The sequence below is a fragment of the Dromiciops gliroides genome, chromosome 3 (genome assembly GCF_019393635.1).
Source record: "Dromiciops gliroides isolate mDroGli1 chromosome 3, mDroGli1.pri, whole genome shotgun sequence".
Taxonomy (NCBI): Eukaryota; Metazoa; Chordata; class Mammalia; order Microbiotheria; family Microbiotheriidae; genus Dromiciops; species Dromiciops gliroides.
Window position 1 is genome coordinate 286708230 of NC_057863.1, and position 13197 is coordinate 286721426.

Sequence of the window (13197 nt, forward strand, 5' to 3'; positions counted from 1 at the left end):
AAAATCTTTCAGAGGGAAGGCACTGGAGAGTGTCTCAGAGCATCATGCAAGGCCTCTTTCAGAAGTTGATATTTTATGTGAGTCTTGAAGCAAGCCAGGGGGTGGAAGTGAGAAGGGATAGCATTCCAGGATCATGGGCCAGCCAGTAAAAAGGCACAGTCAGACAACGGAGTGTCTCAAGGAATAGCAAAGAGACTGATATTGCCTGATAATAGAGTATGTGTAGGGGAATAAAGTGGCAGAAGACTGGAAGATTAGGAAGGGGCCAAGTTGTGAAGGCCTTTGAAAGCCAAACATTTGATTTTATATCTGTTTCTAGAGGTAATAGGAAGCCAATGACATTTATTAAAAAGGGTGGTGACATGGCCAAATGTGCACTTTAGGGAGACCACTTAGTCAGCTGAGAGGAGCTTTTGTATAGTATGAGCTATGTAATAGGCATTGTGCTAAATATTATTTTTTTTTTTTTGGTGAGGCAGTTGGGGTTAAGTGACTTGCCCAGGGTCACACAGCCAGTAAGTGGTAAGTGTCTGAGGCCGGATTTGAACCCAGGTCCTCCTGACTCCAAGGCTGGTGCTCTATCCACTGTGCCACACAGCTGCCCCAAAGTATTTTTTTGAGACAATCATTTTATTTATTTATTTATTTATTTATTTTTTATGTATGAGGTATTTTATTTTTTCCATTACATGTAAAGATAGTTCTCAACTTTTGTTTATACATGCTTTACAATTTCAGATTTTTCTCCCTCCCACCCCTCCCTCCCCCCTCCCCTAGACAGCAGGTAATCTGATATAGGTTATATCTATATATCTCTATACATATACATATATATATATATATATATATACACACATACATATATATATACACACATAATAACATTAATCCTATTTCTGCATTAATCCTGTTACAAGAGAAAGAATCAGAGCAGTGATGCAAAACCTCAAAATAGAAAGAAAAAAAAAACCAACAGCACCCAAAACAAAAGAAATAATATGGTTCAATCAGCATCTATACTCCACAGTTCTTTCTTTCTTTTTTTTCTTGGATTTTGAGATCCTCTTCTATCATGAGTTCCCTGGAACTCTTCTGTACCATTGCATTGGTGAGAAGAATATAGTCCATCACAGTAGGTCAACACTTAATGTTGATGATACTGTGTACAATGTTCTTCTGGTTCTGCTCATCTCACTCATCATCAGCTCATGTAAGACCCTCCAAGTTTCTCTGAACTCTTCCTGCTCATCATTTCTTACAGCACAATAGTATTCCATTATATTCATATACCACTTGTCCAGCCATTCCCCAATTGATGGGCACCCCCTCAACTTCCAATTCCTTGCTACCACGTAAAGAGCAGCTATAAATATTTTTGTACATGTGGGTCCCTTTCCCCCTTCCATGATTTCTTTGGGCAAAAGACCTAAAAGTGGGATTGCTGGGTCAAAGGGTATGCACAGCTTTATTGCCCTTTGGGCATAATTCCAAATTGCTCTCCAGAATGGTTGGATCAGCTCACAGCTCCACCAACAATGCATTAGTGTTCCAATTTTCCCACAGCCTCTCCAACATTTATTATCTTCCTTTTTTGTCATTTTAGCCAATCTGATAGGTGTTTTAATTTGCATCTCTCTAATCATTAGAGATTTAGAGCATTTTTTCATATGGGAATAGATAGCTTTGGTTTCTTCATCAGAAAACTGCCTGTTCATATCCTTTGACCATTTCTCAATTGGGGAATGACTTGGATTCTTATAAATTTGATTTAATTCCCTATATATTTTAGAGATGAGGCCTTTATCAGAAGCACTGGCCTCAAAAATTGTTTCCCAGCTTTCTGCCTCCCTTCCAATTTTGGATGCATTGCTTCTGTTTGTACAAAAATTTTTAAATTTAATATAATCAAAATCATCCATTTTGCATTTTATAATATACTCTATCTCTTGTTTGGTCAGAAACTGTTTTCCTTTCCAAAGATCTGATAGGTACACTATTCCTTTCTCTCCTAATTTACCTATGGTATCACCTCTTATGTCTAAATCATGTATCCATTTTGACCTTATTTTAGTATAAGGTGTAAGATGTTGGTCTATGCCTAATTTCTGCCATACTATCTTCCAGTTTTCCCAGCAGTTTTTGTCAAATACTGAGTTCCTATTCCAGAAGCTGGAGTCTTTGGGTTTATCAAACACGACATTACTAGTGTCATTTACTACTGCATTTCCTGAGCCTAGCCTATTCCATTGATCTACCACTCTATTTTTTAGCCATTACCAGATAGTTTTGATGACTGCCGCTTTATAGTAAAGCTCCAGGTTTGGTACCGCTAACCCACCTTCCTGTGAATTTTTTTTCATTATTTCCCTGGATATTCTTGATTTTTTGTTTTTCCAGATGAATTTTGTTATTATTTTTTCTAACTCTATAAAATAATTTTTAGGTAGTCTGATTGGTATGGCACTGAATAAGTACATTAATTTAGGCAGTATTGTCATTTTTACTATATTAGCTCTGCCTATCCATGAGCAATTGATATCTTTCCAATTATTTAGATCTGATTTGATTTGTGTGAAGAGTGTTTGGTAGTTGTGTTCATAGAGTTCCTGGGTTTGTCTTGGCAAGTAGACTCCCAAGTATTTTATATTATCTACTGTTACTTTAAATGGAATTTCTCTTTCTATCTCTTGCTGCTGGACTTTGTTGGCCATGTATAGAAATGCTGATGATTTATGTGGATTTATTTTATATCCTGCTACTTTGCTAAAGTTGTTAATTGTTTCAAGTAATTTTTGAGTTGATTCTCGAGGATTCCTTAAGTATACCATCATATCATCTGCAAAGAGTGATAGTTTTGTTTCCTCCTTGCCTATTCTAATTCCTTTAATTCCCTTCTCTTCTCTGATTGCTAAAGCTAACATTTCTAGAACAATATTAAATAATAGGGGTGATAATGGACATCCCTGTTTCACCCCTGATCTTATTGGGAAGGCCTCTAATTTATCTCCATTGCATATAATACTTGCTGATGGCTTTAGGTAGATACTGTTTATTATTCTAAGGAAAGCTCCCCCTATTCCTAAACTCTCTAGTGTTTTTATTAGGAATGGGTGCTGTACTTTGTCAAAAGCTTTCTCTGCATCTATTGAGATAATGAGACAATCATTTTAAAGCATTTGGTACAGTGCCTGAAATACAATTTTCACTATATAAATGTTAGCTAGTGGTGCTGGTGGTAGTATTAGAAATAGTAGTAGCAGCTATTATTAATATTTTCTCATTTTATTCTCAAAACAACCCTGGGAGGTAGGAGCCATTATTATTCCCATTTTACAATTGAGAAAACTGAGGTCTGCAGAGTTTAAATGACTAGTCCATTGTCTGAGGCTAGCTTTAAATACAGGTCTTCTTGATTCCAGGCTCAGGGCTCTATCCATTTTACCATCTAGGGAGCAGAAATTTGTCAGGAACCACTCTATCCATTGAACCACCAGCTGCCTCTGGTGATGAGGGCCTGCACCAGGGTGGGAGTTTTTTGAGTAAAGAGAAGGGAATATATATGAGAGCTATTTTGAAGGTTGAAATAACATGACTTGGCACTAGATTGGAAATGTGGGGTGAGTGTGAGTGAGATGCCAAGGATGACACCTAGGTTGTAATCCTAGGAGACGGAGCGATGATGATTGCGTCTTCAGCAATCATAAAGTTTGACAGAGGAAAGTTTGGGGAAATATTGAGTTCCATTTTGGACATTTTGAATTTTATATATTTATGGAAAGTTCATTAATAAATATCTCATATACAGTTGGTAATATTAGACTAGAGATAAGGAAAGAGATTATACCTGGATAAATGATCTAAGAATCAACTGCATAAGGGCAGTAAATGAATCAATGGATGCTAATGAAATCACCAATAGAGGAACAAGAGAAAAGGGCCAAGGACAGACTTCTAGGCCAAGGACAGATACTCACAATCAGTAGTGGGCATGACCCAGATGAAGATCTATCAAAGGAGACTGAAAAGTGATTGGTTAGGTCTCATCCTAGTGAAAGAACAAGGAGAAAGCATTGCCCCAAAATTAGAAGAGAGAGTATCCAGGAGAAGTTCATGGATAGGGGGAAAAACTTTTCTTGCTACAAAGAAGTAAAGAAAGATGAGTAATTTAAAATGCCATCATATTTGATAGTTAAGAGATCCTTGTAAACCTTGAAGAAAATAATTTCTTTTGAATAGTGTAGGGACCAATGATTAATTGGGGAGTGTTAGCTAGGCGGCTCGCCACAATATTGGGGCAAGGAAGGAGACCAGCCTCCCTCAAAACAGAGCAGGGTTTATTTAACAAGAAAGAACAAAAAAAAAACCAACACAAACAGGATCAGTAGAATTAAAGGAAAGGAAATAAAATGGGGAAAGGGAAATAATAAAACCTGAATAACCCCAACACCCAGGAATCAGCTGAGAACACACAGCAGCATCCTGTCACCTTCCAGCTTCAAGCTAGAATGGCAAAAAAACCTCCCTTCTTCTCAGCAGACCCCAGGCTGACCACACACAGCCCCAAGCCAACTGGCTGGCAGCTCTGACTGACAGTCACATGACTGCCCTCACTGGGCTTCCAGTCATTATAATTTTGGCAGGTCCATGTAGGCATCCTCAAGTGGTGATGACCTGAGGTGCCAGCAACGGTTATAACTAGTGGGTCGAGCACCGTGCTGTTTGCGGAGGTGCTGGCCTGAGCCAGTGCTGGGGTTTTTTAAATTCTAGCCAAATGACGGGGTCATTAAAACCTCAAATAACAATTCTATACAATGATAACATCAAAAGTTGCACTGAGAAGGCTTTAGAAGAGAGTTAGATGGGGCAGCTAGGTGGTGCAGTGGATAAAACACTGGCCCTGGATTCAGGAGGACCTGAGTTCAAATTTGGCCTCAGACACTTGACACTTACTAGCTGTGTGACCCTGGGCAAGTCATTTAACCCTCGTTGCCCTTCAAAAAAAAAAGAAGAGAGTTAGAGGAGAAGTAAAATAACTGTTTGTAGGTAGCTTTATAAATTTCAAATATCCTTAAGACTATAGCCAGCAGAGATGGGTTTTTGTTATTACTGTTGAGAGAGAAAAAATAAGTGTGGTTGTAGGCAGTAGGGAAGTACATAACAGAGAACACAGAGTGATTAGATATTAGTGATAAACTGAGTATGACAGAGAGAACAAACTACTGCAGAAGATGGGATAGAGTGGAATCAAGGTTTGCATAGGGAGGAGTTTGTTCTAACAAGATAAACCTCTTGATGTGCGCCCAAAGTGAAGGAGGAGAGAGTGGGTGAAGATATCTAAGTGGAATCATATGAGTTAGGAGGGAGAAGAGGGAACTTTTGGAAACTGGTCTCAATTTTGGGAGTGAAGTATCAAGCTGGTTCTAAATTAAGATGATGGGAAAGCAGGGCACCATGTAAGGATCGAGAAGGAAAGAAAATAGTTACAGTAACAGTAGTGTGACCCTGGGCAAATCACTTAACTTCTGTCTACCTTGGTTTCCTCGATTGAAAAATAGTACCTCTATCCAAGGGTTGTTTTGAGGATCAAATGGATAGTATTTGTAAAAGTAGTTAGCACAGTGCCTGGCATATAGTAAGATCTTAATAAATGCTTATTTCCTTCCTGTATAAATGGCATAATGAATTGTTTAGGGACATGCAAAAGAATTTCCTTGTGGAAGTTAGGGCCCAGTTGAAATTTTATAGCATATTTATAGTGGACACTGTGTATTTTCATCATTTTTTTCACCTCTGTTGAGATGTATATGCTAAGGAGTGAAGGAAGGCAGTATATAGTAGAAGTGATTGAAGTAATGTTGGTTGACTGAAACTGTTTTTCAATTGTTTGTTGTGTCTGACTCTTCGTGACCCCATTTGGGGTTTTCTTGCCAGAGACTGCCATTTCCTTCTCCAGCTCATTTTGAAGATGAGGAAATGAAGCAAACAGGGTGAAGTGACTTGCTCAATGTCACACAGCTAGTGTCTGAGGTCAGATTTGAACCCAGGAAGACACCTCTTCCTGACATCAGTCACAGTGCTCTATCCACTTCGCCACCTAGCTGCCCTTATATAGAAATTATTGATCTCTTAGTATTTTCCCATTCATAAAGAAGTTCTTGTTGATGTATAAATGAAAAAAAGAACCCCTAAAAATTCACTTTAAAATAATTTCTGAGGGTCCACAAGTGATTGGATTCTAAAGTGTCAAAAAGGCAATTTACCAGAGCAGCTAAAGCAGGGGACATCCGGGGATGCCGGAAAGAATTAAAGACATGTCAGTCAGGCAGTATTGGAAGAAAGAGTAATATTTCAGTGGCCTGCAGGGATTGTATTATGTTTATGCTCCTGTCAGAGACAATCAATAGTTATGTGTATATGAGATGAAAATTGGTCTTCTTGCTAAACTGTTGACAAAAGGAACTGATCCTCTGTAGAGGATTTTGTCTAAAGAGAAAGCTTTATTGGGACACAATGAAGAAATGCCGTGTGGATACTAGTGTGGTTATGTATATGTGAAACAGGTGAAGGCTTGTCCAAAAGTTGTTATTAATGGATCATTGTCAATCTGGATGGACGTTTGTAGTGTCCTGCTCTGGATCATTGTCTTTTATCCTATTTAGTTAAATATTTTGTGAAATTATTTATGGATATAAACATATGTCACATATCAATCACATTTGTGACTATGCAGAACCCTTGAAACAGAACACAATCCTATAGAAATGACAAGACGCACAATACCTTCAGGTTTCTCTTATTTTGTACTCTATATTCCTAATAATAAAAATCAAGTTCATGTGACCTTTATGAGTTTAAGGGAGAGCTCATACCAAGGAAACAACAGATCTAGGGGATGACAAAATGATGAAGCTCCAACTAGTTTTGTGAAGATTAGTAAAATATTCTGTACTTAGGTTAAAAAATGAATTGTAAATGTACGTGATGGTAGGAATGGGAGTCATCCAATCATTCACATGAATAAGACTTAGAGTGTTTCACTGTCTCAGTATGAGTCAATTGTGTGGCTTGCCAGTCACAAAGCTAGTTGAAGCTTCATAATTTTTTCATTTGCTAGCTCTGTTGTTTTCTTGGGATGAGGTCTCCTTTATGCTTATAAAGGTCATAGAAACTTGATTTTTATTAATAGTAATATAGGTAGCAGAATAAGAGAGACCTCACTGCATTCTCTGTCTTATCATTTCTGTAGAATTGCGTTATTTGAGGTTCTACATTTTAGAAGGATCACTTACCCTCTGACCACTGAAGCCAATGCAGAGGAGGATGAATAAGATGTTAATGATTTGAGGCTATATCCTATGAGAAATAGTGAAGGGAGTGAATGTGTCTAGCCATGAAAAGCTATTTAGAAATGTGAACAAGACTAATATGGCAGAGGCTGCCTTATCAGGTGATTATCTTCTCCCTCAGTGGAAGTGTTCAAGGGGAGACTGTAAAACCACTTTTCAAGGATATTGTAGAAAAATTCACTGACTAGGTATCAGTTTGGATTAGATTGATCCCAAGATCACAAGCAGTGCTAGGAGTATATTGCCTCATTGTTTGATGTTGAGGAATTCTATTTCAGTCCTTACTGGTGTTTCAGTGGTTTGCTTTGAGATTTATCTATAACTAAGTATTCCACAATGACACTTAAGGAAGAGCTTCTATAATCTTGAGATGGCTTCTTTCTGGATGGTACTTTAATGGTATCAAGAGTAAAGGTAGATGAAGAAGATGAATAGGGTAAGTTTAGAAAACAAGTGATTTCCCCTAGACCAGCAATCTATCAGAACAATAGCAACAACTGCCACAATAGAGAACAGTCAGTAATAATAAAAATAGTATTTATTGGGAGGAAAAATAGTAAATTGCCCTTCAGATTTCATTACATCATCAATCAGTGAAGTTTGGAAATGTTGTCATTAGCTTCTTCCCTTGGGTTTCACAGTGTTTATTGAAATTCATTTGGCTCCCCTTGAGGATTTCAATGAGTCCACCAATCTAAAACTATAAAACATGCTCAGGCTTTTTTACATTATGATAAAAATCTATTCATATAATTCTACAAAGATTTGAAATTCAAATATCTCAAATTAACTCCTTTCTTATCTCTTACATTAATAATATATAGATTGTACAATCAATATCTATTTGAATTTGCACTGTAAAATGGAAAAGAAATATGAAAAGAAATTCAATACACTTGTTTTCAAGAGAGAGAAAAATCTTTATCTTAGCCTATTGTGATGTGATCTTTCTTGATTTTGCATTTTTGAGGCAAAATCTTCAATAGGTGAACAATTTATCTGGAATACTATCAAATATTTCATGTTCCACAAAGAGGACTGAGAATGGGGGATATAGGAATTAGTTTCTACCCCAGAGTCCCATTAGACCTGAGTATCATAAGCTTATCATATAAATTAATATTAGATATTGATATATTTCATAAACAGTAACACAATTACATTGAAAAGCTGATAGCACTTTCCTAGTTCAATATTTGAGAGATGCTCTTTTCTTTTTGAGTTAAATATTATTAAATGTCATTTTTCTTAAATCTTTGATTTATGTAATAGTAACTATTTGGTATTTAGCAGTAAATTATTATTGTTCAGTTAATATTTTTCTCTTCCAAAATATTTTTCTTTTCTGACCACATATAAAATGATAATAATTATATGCAAATATATGTTCATCATCATTATCATTATTTTTTGTTTATTGTTTAAAAGGACAACCAAGAGAATACTTACTTTGATTAGAAAGTAATTCATCAAAAAAGGGATTATCCTTGTTTTCTCCACAAAGAATGATTAATCTACTATGCAATCTTGCAGTTATGCAATAAATAAATGACATGCTCCTTTTTACTTAAATCCTTCCATAAGGTGAAGTTGTGTGTGTATGTGCACGCATGCATTTGAATGTGTATGTGAGTGTGTGTAAATTAAATGTGACTGTGAAACCAGCTTGGTAGTGTGCAAGATAGGGGTTAGCAAACTTTAAAAAGTAGTGGGTCAAGGTTCTTCCAGCAAGCTGAGTGATGAAGCATAGAGGCAAAGGATTAAATACAGGAGAAAACAGCATACAGGAAATGAAGGGAATGGTGACCCTACCAATTTTATTGGAGAGAATGAATTGCTCAGTTGGGAAATTGTGTGTGTGTGCGTGTGTATGTTTTCACAGTTTGTCATGAAGAAAGAGGACCATGAGAGATACTATCTCTGGCAAGGGATTGGTAGAGATGCAACTAGCCTTCACATCAATACAAATCAGAAAAGACACCCCTTCCCAGTTCTTAAATTAGACCAAACAAGGATATTCTATCTAGTATGAAAAAAGACATTTGGAAATCTCGAAAAAGTTCAACATTTCACCCGATCTCTTCTGCCAACCCCAAATTTCCTAACTAAAATGTGAGTTTAATTTTACCTTATAAGATTAGGTGGATTGTTGTATACCAGACTTTTTGAGTTCATTAGAATTCTTATTTTGAATTCCACAAATCAAATACTTATATGAGATGGAAGGGGGCAATATGGTTGAGCAGAAAGCACAATGGAGTTAGAATCAGAGGAATTAGGCCTAACTGCTTTGTCTGCCACTTTACTATCTGGGAGGCTTGGACAAGTCCTTTAATATCTCTAGGACAATTTTCTATACACAAAATGAGGGTATTGGATCTGATGACCTCTAAGGTTCTTTCTAGATGTACTTGTATAAAGGTGTGCAGGGGGCAGGGATTTGTCTTTTTCTTTCTTTTTTCTTTTAAACAAAATGAAAAATTTTGATTCTGGGCATTGGAAAGTTTCAAGGTTTCCTAGGTTTTTGGTGTTCCAACGTTTGCTGTTTATCACCTTGGCTGAAAGGGATTAAAAAGTGGGGGAAATCTAAGGTGGTTATAATTCACACAAGGTTAAAAAGCTGTTTTTCTCACATCCATGTATATTTTGTGTCTTCAGCTTTACCATGTTTCATCCAAAAAGATGATGATACAGCTTTAACATGAATGTTACACTTTATTTTCAAAGGAAATATGTTCCCTTTGTAAATGGAAGAGAATATTGTAAATCTTTTTATTAAAAATAATGTAAAGTAAAGATGTGTATCTGTATTTTTGGATCATGTTATAGATAATGGATATATTGTTTAATAAATAAAATATTTGGGGGAATAAAAAATAATCTTATGAACCTCTGCAATCAGAATTTTGCATTGACCTTAAACTAACCCTCAATCCCAGCTCTTAAAAAAGTTAATTGGGAAAAGAGAAAGTATTTTTCTTCATTTCTTCTATATTGACTTTATGTCCAGGTTTGTCGATAAATCAAAATATGTACATAAATACAAAAAATAATTATTTTTCATCTTGATTGCCTTGTGACAATTTCACACAATTGATTATTTGGAGGCTTCTACCAAAACAAGATGATAATCTCTACCATCAGTTTCTTGTACTAAATGCAGTAAAAACATAATACATAGGAAGCTAAATCTGCTGAATGGGTATGTCACTTTTTGGGACATAGCTTCAAGGGCCAATGAAATGAGGAGTTTCACATACATATCCTATGAGATAAGAGAAAACTTGCTAATGTGAAAAAATTGATAGCACTTTAAGCAATGCAATTTGATCATTCACTGCTATTGCAATATTCTCTTTTAATTTCTTTTAATCTCTGAAAAATTTAAAGAGATAACATATTATGATACATTGATATTAATATAATGGACAGGAAATGAGAACAATAATATTGCACATTCAACTACAATATATACCTGTTTTTCAGATGATAATTCAAGGTGCTGCTTATTAGTGTTATCACACTAATAAAGCAATGCTACTGTTAAGGAGGCTGTCTTTAAGCCCCAGTTTCCTCATATATAATGTAGAGTTAATGATTCCTGTAGAATTTATCTCACGGGATTATCATGTGTTACCAAGTATAGACAGTGCTCACTTTATATAAGTGAACTGTTCTGCAGACCTCTATGTAAAATGATTTTTATGTAATGCAAATTTGCTGTTACCCACTTCCTTTATCCTTTATACCAAAGGTATACACAAAATAATACCTCCATACAAGTCATAAACTGTACTAAAATGCAGACATATTAAATATCGTACCCTGATAATAAACACAATGATGAAATAAAAGGTAAAGTTAACAAAAAGTATGCTCAGTACAGTAAAGTAAACATAAGTGTGCAATACATTGCCCCTTCTCCATCCAACTATACCTAGCCTTAATCATTGGTGGTTAACTAAGTAGTATTTTTTTTTAAATGAAGTTGGCAAGACAGGTTTGGACAGTGTTTTTTGTTTTCATTGTATATCTGACTATATCAAGCAATGTTTTCCTCAACTAGTGTTTGAACTTTTAAAAATCTTAAAGTATTTGGATCTATCTTTTCAATAAAAGAAAAAAAATCACTCAAATAGGGAAATGCTTCTGGCAGGTGTTTCATTGTGAAACTTTTTGGTTCAACCTTGGTTTCTGAAACTTCCCTTTTTTCTGCAATCTTTGCAGCTAGCAGCTCAATCAGATCCTTATTCAACAGTTCTTCTTCATGGAACTCAATCAACTCCCCCACCTCATTCTCATCCACTTCTAGCTCCAATTCTTATGCTAATGTTACAGTCTTGTTACTCACTTCTTCCAATGTTTCATCTTTGTCAAATCCATGAAAATCAGCAGAGAACTACAGGCACGCTTTATTCTACTTTCTCTTCATACATGTTTCTATTATATATTCTCAAGCCTTTCAGAATTCTTCATGTAAAGTAGAATTTTTGTAATGGTAATTTAAATAAAGCAAAAACTGTCTCTAGTTAATGTTTATAAAGTTCAGCTGTCTGCATACTCTAAATAAATACTCTCTCTATAAATGTAAATTATTATTTTTCCCCCCAAAGCTGTCATTTGCTGTAATGTGCAGATGTGTGCATAATATGAGCCTTTCCCTTTTGGATAGTACCACCTTCATGTGGGTGGAGACAATCTCTCCTAAGTGATTTCTTCTATGGGCCATGGGGCTATGACTTTACCTAATTCAGCATTTTGACTCTTCGCCTCATTCTTGTTTTGGAAGAATGTGGAGAGTCAACTTGTCCTAAACTTTTTCTTCTTTGCCAAGCCAATTTCCTCTAATAGAACTATTTTAACTCATTTGTGCCAATGAGGAATCATGAAGTCCAGATTCATGTTGTTTGTTACTTTACATGGGCAGTTTATAACTAGAATTTTATGTAGACTTTGTTTTCAATTAGAAGACATACAAAACTTGACACAAAGTTTAATCATTTTTGTCTTTTAGTTTGCAGAAAAATAATAATTTATATTTCTTCCCACATTATTAATAACTGATCTTTAAAAGCACTTTAAAGATTTTTTAGAATATTGTACAAGCATTAGCTCATTTGAACCTGCCTATAAATCTGTGACTTAGGCATTATATGTATAATTATCCCCATTATCTAGATAAGTAGCCTGAAGGTCACTTGGGGCCACAAAGCTAATAAATATCCCAAATAAGATTTTACCACAGGTCTTCCTATCTCTAAGTTTATCACTTAATTTTTATATGCACATATGTGCCAACTCAAGACCATCTCTATTTGAATACTTCCCAAAGTACCTCTATTCAAGGTAGCATCTTATGCTGAAATCTTATGCATAAATTAGCACTACCTTGATAATCAGGCAATTAATTACTCCTAATGTTATTTTGTTATTGTTGGTTGGTTGTTTATTTCTAGAACTGACAATCTATTGTAGTTCTGGAAGATTTATGTTATCTAGACATTAAAGTTCTCTAAGAGCAAGCTAATACATTGCTAAGATTTTATAATTTATCCAAAGTTATGAAAGTAAAATAGCAACACCCATTCAGAAAACATACTTAATATTGTCATAGAAAGGAAAGAATATGTAGGCTGTTTTGGTCATTTTAAAAGAAGTGTGTATATATGAATATCTATATCTCTTTCTAGATATATATGCATTTGTGTTTATATATGTGTGTATATATATGTATATATAGATATATATTTACATTTACTATCTGTATATGTGAAACTTCAGGAGGTAATTGAATTATGAATCTATCCAATAGAATGAAATAACAGGAAAGTCTAAAAAAATGACACAGTAA

At 35.3% G+C, this 13197-nt stretch overlaps 1 protein-coding gene across 1 annotated transcript in view; it reads left to right on the plus strand.

Moving 5' to 3' along the window:
* DMD (dystrophin) overlaps positions 1-13197 on the plus strand; it is a 2325391-nt gene that overhangs the window by 208702 nt on the left and 2103492 nt on the right.